Raw genomic sequence first — 12,451 nt, forward strand, 5'->3', positions numbered from 1 at the left:
AGAAAGCAAAGGATGGTAACATGTGACTAGTCTTGATGTTATCTTTAAGGGAGGAATAATAAGAATAAGTAAACTCCAAGAAGGCAAAAGCCTGGGACATCTGTAAAACGTAAGAAAGGTACGTGGAGGTCAAAGAGAACAAAAATTTCTGAATAATAAGAAGATGGGATAAAAATTGGATACAAGTATATGGTAAGTGTTGGATAAAAGAGCATATAAGGATGTAAACTACGGAGGCTGAAGAGACAATGAGAACGATAAAGCATAAAGAGTTAGTAAACAGATAGACAATAAGAAAACGGATGACCTTGAGTATGGGCATAAATTTCGGCTACAAAAGAAGAAGGTTCAACTGCGGAATTCGGATAAGTTCAGTTTTAAATGAGCAAGTAAGTAAAGTGAATACCGACAAATACAGGTGAGAACATTGACATCTACCACAGAGCAAACTCTACCTCAACATTCATGGACGAATATTTTTGAAGGGGGGCCCTGCACTTTCGGAGCATGATCATGCCACGTACTTCACCACAGTAATGGAGTATCGAAGACGTCCCATGAAGTTTTGGAAGGTACAAGCCATGGAAAGTTTAATATGAAACTTTTGGTCCAAATGGAGGGACGAATACCTCTTAGCATATGAAGTGTTTTGGAGTGAAACAAAAGCCTAAAATGAATTTCGTCGAGTCTAGTTTCCAACGCCATAAATCACTTGTCGATACGACATCGGAGTAGATAATTATGGACGTTACAAATTCAGCTGACAGAGCAGAAGCAGCGCTGCAACAGTGCCACCGACTTTACCCACTTATAAAAGGGTTAAAATCCCTCTTTTTGGTCATAAAAACCTCTCAAATACTCCAGAAAAATCAGCAAGCGTAAGACCAAATATACATCACAAAAGTGAGAATTTTGAGTAAATTCAAGTGACGGCGTATTAATCGAGGTCCAAGTAACGTGCGATTGTGATTATAGTATTATCTTGCAGCGAAATTGGCTTGGATTCAAAGTAAATATTGAACATATTGCTGCTCTAGAAAGAATAAGGTATGAATCTCTCCTTATTAATATTAATTTCAGTTTATTTACGGAGATAAAATTATTACATAGCCGTATAATAAGTTGGATAGTTGAGAAACTTGGAAAACATCGTGTGAGATGTTTTATGGAGCCTATTGGTGTTGATAATGTTGTTGTGATGTTGGTATTGTTGTTGTTGTTGTTTATTATTGGGTTGTGATTTCGGGCTAAGCATATAAACAGGGGAGATGCTGCCCGAATTTTGGCAGATTCTAAATGGATTTTAATTAAGGGCTTAAGACGAGCATATGACGATGATCGTAATAGTAGTATGAATGGTAGTATATGTAGATTACGAGGCTACGAATAATATTAAGTGAATTCCATGACAGGAAGTAAGTTGGAAGTCTAGAAATTATATTCCAGGTATGTTAAGGCTAGTCCCTTTCTTTCTAAAGGCATGATCCTTTTGTTATAAACATTTGTGTCATACCCATAATATCATTGGTTTCACAAATGCTAGAAGTCCACGAATTTCATGATCCTTATGATGTTATTGAGCTTCTAAAGGCATGATTCTTTTCCTACCAAACCATGCATGAATTCCATAAAAATTTTCATTTCGAAGAATGTTCTATTCATGACTCTTAAAGTTTTTATGATGGTAAAGATGAATAATTTTTTTTATGATAACCATGATGATGATTATGAGGGATTCATTTATCCAAGCTCCAAGGCATACGGATTTCATGTTATTATGAGATGAATTTTATTCATAGAGATTTCCATGTACATGAGCTTTATATTATTATTAGGTGATTGAGTTTACTTTGAAATTTCTTAATTTCCTTCATTGTTGGTAATCTCATCTTTTGACCCATGTTCCTTCAAGGTGGGATAAACGATGATGATTGATCCATAATATAATCGGAGGCTACCGACCTTACGTCACTCCGATATAGTTGTGGCTTTTGATTGGGATCTTATGCATGCTTTATATATATGTATGTATTTTTCTCACACCGCGCCGCCCTATAGTCGGTCGGGCATGGCACGTAGATGTGCACACCACTGCAGTGGGCATGTTATGATACTGCCCCGGACGCGGGCTAATGATGATAACACCGAGCCTTAATGGCCGGGCATGATAATATATATATGACACCGAGCCTTGATGGTCGGGCATGGTACTATGTATATGTATAAAGATATTTTTTTTAAAGCCAAAGCATGCATGGCATCCGCCTTATGAGGCATCCAGATGTACAGGTTATCCCTTTTATTCCATATTACCTTTCATGTCTATATTATGTTGTTATTCATGCCTTACATACTCAGTACATTATTCGTACTGACGTCCCTTCTTGTGGACGCTGCGCTCATGCCGGCAGGTAGGCAGGGAGACGGATCAGACTCGTAGGTCTTCTATCAGCGGATTCTCAGGAGTACTCCACTTTCTTCGGAGCTGCAGTCTATTTGGTATTGTCCTTATGATCATTTGTATTCCATGTAGAGGCTCATAGACGTGTATGTACAGTTAGATGTTTTGTATCTCCACCGGTTCATGTTGTGGTATAATATATTGGTGGCCTTGTCGGCCTTTTTTTGAGCTCTTGATACTTTACTGTTAGCCTTGCCGGCTTCATGATACGCTGTGTTGTGGAGACCTTGTCGGTCCGTATATATACATATGTGTTGAATGATCGGATATTCCTATGTTGGGCCTTTTCTGCGTGCAGGTGTTCTTTGGGTTATGGTTTATAATGTTCAAAGTAACGGATAAGTCAGGTGGTTCCCGGCCTACGGGTCGGAGCCCGTCATACTCCTGGTAGGGGTATGACATAATCAAGGATACTAATGCATCTGTGCCTTATGAGATCAGAGTCATGCATATATATAATATACCGTACCTGACCCTCTAGTGAGGGACTCGGTGAAATCATCATATATATACCGTACCCGGCCCTCTAGTGAGGGAGTCAGTGAAATCATCATATATATATATATATATATATACCGTACCTGGCCCTCTAGTGAGGGACTCGGTGAAATAATCATATATATACCGTACCCGGCCCTCTAGTGAGGGACTCGGTGAGATAATTGTCATGACCCAACCCCATGGGCCATGACTAGTGCCCGAACTGGACACTCGTATACGACCTGTTAAATATAGTCAAACTGAAACTAAGGACAATATGTAAACTTATTAAAACAAACGAAGGATTCAATATGCCATATATCATAAACCTGTCTCCCCTGGAGTCACGGCTAACCACAGCATAACAATAACATAATATGCAAGCCGAAAAGGCTGCCACTATACACAGGGATATCCAAAGCAAACCATATAGACACATCTGACCAAAACTTATATACAACCCACACATGTCTACAGACCTCTAGGAGTATAAAAGTGAAACATGACGGGACAGGGCCCCGCCGTACCCTTGGAGATATACATAAGTCTATATCAAAAGACCTATACCAAAATAGTCTAGGCTTCGGAACAATGGATCGCTCCAAACAGCTAAGCAGAAGTCCTAAGCTGGAGGATCACCAAATCGAGTATTTGTACCTGCGGGCATGAAACGCAGCCCCCCGAAGAAAGGGGGTCAGTACAAGATATGTACTGAGTATATAAAGCATGAAATACAATAAAGAGAATCATAACTAAATAGAAGGTTACAGAAGGCAAGTATGATAATCAAAGATACAATGCACCTGTGCCTTACGAGATACGAATCATGCATGTCTATACCATATACCATATCCGGCCCATTATGAGACTCGGTGAATAAAGTCATCATATACCATACTAGGCGCCATAATCACATCATATATATATATATATATATATATATATATATATATATATATATATACCGTACTCGGCCCTCTAGTGAGGGACTCGGTGAACAATGCAGTGAAACGGTTATAGCCCGTATTTTGTACGTTCGGATAATTCGAGATAATTGCAAGCAGTTAAGGGAAAGACCATTTTCCAAAGCTATTTTAATTTACAAGTTGTCATGAATATTATTTATGAATGTTACTAGTAGGAAAATAATGAGAAAGGTTAAGGGTAAAAAGGGGAATTCGCAAAATGGGTCATGGAAATAATGTGGAAGGCTAGGGGAAAATGGTAATATTGAGGAAATTTGAGGGGCAAAATAGGAATTCCATACAAGTTTCATGAAAGTTCCAAAAGGGCCATATTGGTCATGTGAAAAAAAAAAAAGAATGAAAAATGATGACAAAATAAGTCATCTTTGCTATATTTTAAGAAATTTCTAGAGAGAGGGCATGTGCCCCTCACATGCTTGTAGTAACAATATATATATATAGGAGAGCTTACATGGTAAGACATATGGTTCATCATTCAAGAAACAAGAGAGAAAGAAAGAAAGAAAGAAAGAAAAAGAGGAGAGGGGCTATTCGGCCAAGCCATGGCCGAATTTGGCCATGGAAATTAATTAAGGAAAAATTATTTTGTTCTAGATTTCCTATCAATTAAGAGGTCCTCTACGACATGGAGTAGTTGTTGGAATAAGAAAATCATCCGTTGTGGCAAAATATCAACCCTAGCCGAGTGAAGAAAATGAATGAAGAAGGTAAGGTCCAATCTTCATTTTCATATGTTATGAATGTTTTGTACATATTGTGATGTGTGGAAATGAAGGAAAATCATGAATTTGGTGAATAGGGGTCTTGGCCGTGTGCATGCTATGTGTGTAGCAAGAGTGGATTAATTTTACGTAGTATGTTGGTTGTTGTTGTAATGTATAGAAATAGATGGAAAATTCATGAAAATATACAAGTAGTTGTTGTGGTCGTGTGAGTATGTATATGGCAATGTGGCCGTGTGGTGTTGTATATTGGAGAAGGGATGAATTAATTTTATTTAGTGTATTAGTTGTGTTGTTGTGGACTTTATAATGCAAATGGAAGTTTAATGATTCAAAGTTGAGGTTATAGTAGTTTATGGCTTGTTGTCGAAACTAATGTGAACCTAATATAGTTCTTGAATTTATGAAAATGATGTTGTTAACGTGTGAGTTGTTGACGTGGCTTGTGAAAGTGAAAGAAGAAAATGTGTTGCTAATGTTCTTATTGAAGTTGGAAAGGTTCGGGTGGCATTATATATTGATTGGGTCATTTTGAATATTGTAGTGTTGCTAGAATAATTGTTGGTATTATTGTTGATAATGTGGCCGAGTTCCATTCTCGGATTTGTTATTGTGAAATTGACCGAGTTAGATTCTCGGGGATGGTGTGTTTACAAGGGAAATGCTGCCGAAATTTCGGCAGAAAATAAATGAATTCATTTGAAAGAATAAGACAAGTATACGTTGATGAATCTAATGATTATGTTAATGCTCTTGAATGTAGACTAGCAAGGTTGGACAAATAAGCGTAGCTAGTTGGTCGTGGGACAGGTATGTAAGGCTTACCCTTTCTTTCTTTGGCATGTCTTAGAGCTCAATAAGGTAGGATATGCATCTTGGGGGATTACTCTGTTCTGAAATTCTGAGTTTGTCTATGATTCGCATTCCCCTTTTTATATGTCTCTATGAATTCTGAAGCTCTATTTAATATGAATCCGAGTCTGCCTATGATTCTGATCCACTTCTGATATAAGTATGTCTGATATGATCAAGCTCGTTATACGATTGAGTAATGAGATTAGTATAAAGAGTTTTGTTTCTGAAAGAATTTTGTAAGTTTTAATGTCCCTAACTTCCGTACAAGATCTTGGATTTGCTTTAAAATGTTCGTAAAAGTTCGTGGTAAAAATGTTCATAACCATCACGTACATATGGTTCAAAAAGTTCTGTGTTATCTGATCCATAACGATATTCAAAAGATTTTGACATGATTATGGTTTGATTTTCCAAAAATGTCTTCTGAGATGCTTATAGATTGTTCTCTACTTCAAAGGCTCATAACTTTCTCATACTAAACCGAATTGATCCGAAACTTGTTTTTGAGCCTTCAGATGTCGGTAAGTGTACGTATCTATCGAGTCTGGATTTGTATGTATATGGTTTCTCACTACTCTGCTCGTGGATGCCTCAATATGTCCTTCACTGAGCCCGGGCCAGGATATGTTATCGTGTGTATTCCTCTGCATTGTTCACCGAGTCCCTCGTTAGAGGGCTGGGTACGGTATATGTATATGATGATATGATTATGGCACTGAGTCCCTAAATGGGCCGGGTACGATATGACTTTACCAAGTCCCTTAATGGGTTGGGTACGATATGACTTCACCGAGTCCCTCACTAAAGGGCCGGGTACGGTATGTGTATGGTATATGTATATGCATGCATGATGATATGACAGCGGGATGACATGATTTTATCACCGAGTCCCTTAATGGGTCGGGTACGGTATGTGTATGATATACGATATTCGCACGCTTATTGTATGATTCTGTCCACCGCGTCCCTTACGAAAGGGCCAGGATCTGTTATAAGCATATATATGACATATGATTCAGTCATGTATGATCTGTGTCTGGAAAGCAAATATTCTGACAGCCTGGATCCGTCCTCTTTCTGACCTATGACATTTGTATATACGATCTGTGACTGGAATAAGCACTTTAGTAATCTTAATAATGTACTCACTTTTGTAATGTTGTTTCGGTTATGATTCTGTTTTCTACATATCATGCCTTACATACTCGGTACATATTCCGTACTGACCCCTATTCTTCGGGGGCTGCGTTTCATGCCACGCAGGTACACCCAGATGAGTAGAAGATTGTCAGAATATGTTCAGCAGGATTGGCGAGCTCCATTTGTTCCTGGAGTGTTGCCGAGTCAGAGTTTGTATGATATGCTTTTTGGATTGATGTTAGAGACTTTGCAGACAGTGTCGTGGGTATTGGTTGTCAGTTTGTAAGCGGCTCCATCAGCCGATATGTCATTCTGTGTTATGAAATAAATTTTATATATAATTACAGATTCTGTTTAAATTTTGAGAACGATAAAAGAAAGATTTTGAAAGCTTAATATGTATTTTACTTTTATCTGTTTTTTAGAAGTCCGAAGAAATTTTGTATGTAATAAGAATCTGTGGGTTTGCTCGGCTCCGGATATGGGGTCGGGTGCCTATCACACCCTAGGGATATTAGGGTGTGACAGAAACTGTGCACGAAAACATACCCGGCCCGGGACTCGGTGAAAGATATATTAACGACATGTACAAGCAGAGTAGTGAGCAACCATATGCAAACTAAGTCATTTCCGAGACTCAATAGAATAATCAAAATGAACTATCATTTGAAAATCAAAGACAATGGTCATGTCCAGTACCCTTCGAGTGTCACTATGAATTATATCAAATAGAACTTCAGGAATCATAGACACGTACGTATCAAGACATAATGAAGTAGGTTATGGGAATCAAGAACATTAGCCATCCTAGTGTCCCTGAGAATAGGAGTTTCTTTGATGGCATATGCTCGTCGTCTATTAGTTTCATAAAGATCATGCCAAAAAGAAAGAAGGGTTAGCTTTACATACCTTTGGCGCTTAATCCGTGACTTGATATGTATACGCTGTCCAAAATATCTCAACCTATATTAAGACGTCAAGACTATGGTTAAGTTACGGAAAGGCGTATAACGTACTTCAACGTTAGTAGATTATTTCTAGACAATTGGGCAGCACCTCCCCTATATCGCTCACTCTCCTCACATCTAAGTCAACTATACAACAACTAAAATAACATGAACAATGACACATCTAAGTTATCACATCAAGGACTAGTCAAAACAAGATCCAAGGACACCCCGAAACAGTCCGCATAACATTCCAAATCAGTCCACACATTACAACATTCAATAATAGTCAACATAACGACTACAACATATTCAAGTTACTCTTAATAATCTATAACCACAACACTTCATCGAAACGACCTTATAATAGTTCAACAATTACAACCACCCAAACTTAATCTTTCGGACTACTAGAGGTATGTTTTAAACTTATCTTTTCTTTCGAATCAAGCAACACAATAATCAGTGACTATTATTTATGTACAAACAAATCCCATCAATAACTTAACAACAACATGCCCCAAACTGCCAATCAATTATAACAATACAATACATAATTTTAACTACACTTAGTCCTCCAATTCCACAAGAACAACCCATGAAATCAATACATATTCTAGCATGATTTAAGCTTTCCTTTCACAAATTCCACTTCCACCAAGTTGTACAAAGACCAAACCATCTCTAAACATGTAGGAGGGAATAAACCTTACCTTAGCAAGCTTGGCCTCTTAACGTTACTGGAAATTATGACTTAAAATTACAAGTGTTGTTGCTGCTCCAAGGATTAAATTCACGTTGCTGGTCACTAAAGCAAGGTGTTGAACCCTTAAATGTCTAGAACACCTTGGGAATTCATTATCTTCTTGCTATTAAAATGTAGAGCTCGGCTGAGAGCTTGGTAGCCATGGTTGTTCATAATTCTTTGTTATATCCCGTATTTTGCACATTCGGATATTTTAAGGTAATTGCGACAAGTTAAGGACAAGGCTATATTTTGATCTTGTTTAATACATAATTGTTTATGAAAAATTTTGATGTGGAAATATTAAGAATGGCTAGGGGTAAAAAGGGAAATTCGCAAGATGACTCATAGAAATATAGAGGAAGGCTAAGGGAAAATTTGGAATTTGGAAAATAAATTTTCATGAATTGCAAAACAAAAAAAAAGGCGAGTGGGCTTGAATAAAAGGGGGCAAGTGGCCGGCCAAATGAAGTTGGCCAAGGCCCACATGGGAGCCCAACATTAATACATAAAAGATGATAATTAGAGTACATTTCTCATCTTCTCCATTTAGAATTTTCAAGAAACTTGAAGAAGACAAACACAAGGGGCCATTCGGCCATAGTGGAAAAAAATTGAAGCCTTCAATTTTGATCCAAAAAAATATTTTCTTCTAGTATTGCCACTAATTTGAAGGTCCTCTTTAACGTGGTATAATTGTTGGAGCAAGTAGACCCCTCTTTGGTGCAAGTTCATAATCATAGCAAAGTGAGAAGTTAAGGGAAAAAGGTAAGAATTAATCTTCTTTTATATGTTATGGATGGTTGTGTATGTTGTAGTATGTAGAAATGGGTGAAATTCATGAAAATATGGATGTATGTTGTGGCCGTATATATGTGTGTTGTGTAGGAATAATGACTCAATTATTTTATCTAGTGTTTTGGGTTGTTGTTGTTGTGGATTCTATGTTGATAATGAAAGTTTGATGATTCTAGTTGAAGTTGTAAGTGTTGGAGAGTGGTATTAGAAGCTAATGTGATGTTAAAAACCATTTCTTGTGTTTATGGAAAATAATGTTGTTAGTGTGTAAATTGTTGGTGTAGTTCATGAACTTGAAAGAAGGAAATGTGTTGTTGTTATTCTTGTTGCATTTGGAAGGTTTCGGGTGGAATGGAGTATTAGTTAGATTGTTTGAATATTATGCGGATTGCTTGAAGTGTTCTTGAATATTGTTTAAATGGTTTCGGATTAGTACTTGAATATGTGGGCAATTATGAATTGAACATAAATGAAACGCTGTCGAAGTTTGTAGAAAGAAGTTGCTAATGTTAGTATGCGTTTTGAATTGATTGTGGATATTGTTAGAATAACCGTTGGTATTGTTGTTGATAATTTGGCCGAGTTAAATTTTCGGATTTGTTGTTGATGATTTGGCCGAGTTGGATTCTCGGGGATAGTTGTATTTACAGGGGAGATGCTGCCGAAATATCTGCAAGTAAAGTGTTGGTTGAAGATTGAATTTCTAAGTATCTATAGCTAATGTTTGGTATACACTAATATTGTTGTAGATCTTGCAAAGCCAAAGGCTTAAGTTCGGATTAGCGTAGGAAGCGGGCAAGGTATGTAAGGCTTACCCTTTCTTTCTTTTGGCATGATCCTTATGAAACGAGCAGATGACGTATATGTATGATTTCAAAGAGATTCCTATTCTTAGAGCCACTAGGATGGCTAATATTCTTGACTTCCATAAGCTATTTCATATGGTTTTGATGCACATCTATGATGTCCGAAGATCTATTTGATATGTTTCCGAATGGCATTCGAGAAATAAATTGATATGACTAATGTCTTGATTTTCAAATGATGGCACGTTTGATTATTCCATTGGGTCTTTGATATATTTTGATTCGTACATATGGTTCCAAAAGCTCTATTTGATTTGATCCATAACGATATTCGAAGGGTACCTAACATGATTGTTGCTTTGATTTTCAAAAAATGGCTTCTAAAACGTTCGTAGAAGGTTCTGTACTTAAAACGTCCATAACTTTCTTATACTAAGTCGGATTGACCCGAAACTTGTTTCTGAGCCTTCAGGTGTCGGTAAGTATACTGGTCTATCGAGTCTTGATTTATATGCATATAGTTTCTCACTACTCTGCTCGTGCACGCCTCAATATGTCTTTCACCGAGTCCCGGGCCGGGTATGTTATCGTGCGCACTTCACTGCATTGTTCACCGAGTCCCTCATTAGACGGCCGGGTACGGTATATGTATATGATGACATGATGAGATGATGATATGTTACGGCGGCCAGGAGGGCATATGATGATTTGATTCACCGAGTCCCTCACTAGAGGGCCGGGTACGGTATGTATATATGTATATGCATGATGATATGATAGCATGCTGATATGATGACATGACTTTATTCACCGAGTCCCTCACTAGAGGGTCGGGTACGGTATATATATGATAAATGATGTTGACATGCATGACTCTATTCACCGAGTCCCTCACTAGAGGGCCGAGTACGATATACGTATACATATGTTAATGATGACGTAATGACATGATTTTATTCACCGAGTCCCATAATGGGCCGGGTACGCTATGTGGTATTGGTATGTTTGATTCTGTCTCGTACTGTACAGGTACATCAGTTTCTTTATTATCATACTTGACTCTTGGAATCTCTACTTCAGTTATGATCTTTTCAGTTGCATTTCATGCCTTACATACTCAGTACATATTCCGTACTGACCCCCTCTTCTTCGGGGGCTGCGTTTCATGCCCGCAGGTACAGACGTTCACGTGAGTGACCCGACAGCTTAGGCCATCTATTATGCTGCTTTGGAGTGCTCCCTTATTCTGGAGCCTGCATTTTGGTACAGACTCTTCCGTTGTATATATGTATGTATATATTCAGGGGTACGGCGGGGCCCTATCCCGTCATATGATTTTGTTGTCTTTGTTAGAGGCCTGTAGACATGTATGTGGGTCATGGTTCGTTATGGTTCAGTTATGTCTGTGTGGTTTGCGTCTAAGCAGTTCCAGTTGCTGTGACAGCCTTTACGGTTTGTGCGTATGCATATGTATGTATATGTTTTTGGGCGATATGTTGTACGACAGCCTTGGTGGCTTCTGTATGATATGTTTGTTATATGTAACCGCTTAAGACGACATCTGATCTTTGTATATGTATAAGTTAGTGTACGCCGAATCTGGGTTTGCCATTTGTATGCTGATTCTGGTAAGTGAGTACGTCTGGGTATCCAGCTCGGGCACTAGTTGCGGCCCACGGGGTTGGGTCGTGACAAAAGTTGTATCAGAGCGGTTTGTCCTCGGAATGTCTACAGGCCGTGTCTAGTAGAGTCTTGTTTATCGGTGTGTGGTGCACCACATCTATAAACATGAAGCTACAGGACATTTAGGGTGTTACCTTTTCTTTCGATCTTAGATCGTGCGATAGAGCTGTATTATTAGCATGGTTCCTTTCTGACGAAATGTTATGTTTTCAGCGATGCCTCCGAGAAAAGCAACAGCTGCCCAGAAGGGCAAGTCAGCAGCAGTTGGAGAGACTAGCCAGGCCCAGAGAGTTACCAGGGCCCGTGCCCAGACTATGCCCGCGATTATGCCCCAATCAGCGGGCTCTGCTACGCCACCATTATCAGAGGAGCCTAGGGCAGCAGCCGCTGCCGCTATGGATCAGGGGGCGGCTCCACCATTAGTTCCAGAGGCTCCAGCGCCCGAGCCACCAGCTCCTCAGCCAGGAGCAGAGGATAGGGCGATGAGAGATGTAGTACAGTTGCTGACTAGATTAGTAGCGGGGCAGGCTCGCAGACGTGGGCTAGGGGGTGATGATGTGGATAGATATGACATCTTGAGAGTTCGTGACTTTTTGACTTGTAATCCCCCAGAGTTCTACGGGTCAAAGCCCGAGGAGGATCCCCAGGATTTTATTCCGCATATGCAGCGTACGCTGAGGTTAGTCAGAGCTTCCGAGACTTAGTCTGTCGAGCTGGCTTCATATCGATTGCGTGATGTAGCGGTTAATTGGTATGAGTCCTGGGAGCTGTCTAGGGGTGAGGATGCTCCCCAGTGGTGTGGGCCGAGTTTACAGAGGCCTTTCTTGG

The sequence above is a fragment of the Lycium barbarum genome, chromosome 9 (assembly GCF_019175385.1).
Source record: "Lycium barbarum isolate Lr01 chromosome 9, ASM1917538v2, whole genome shotgun sequence".
NCBI classification, from domain to species: domain Eukaryota; kingdom Viridiplantae; phylum Streptophyta; class Magnoliopsida; order Solanales; family Solanaceae; genus Lycium; species Lycium barbarum.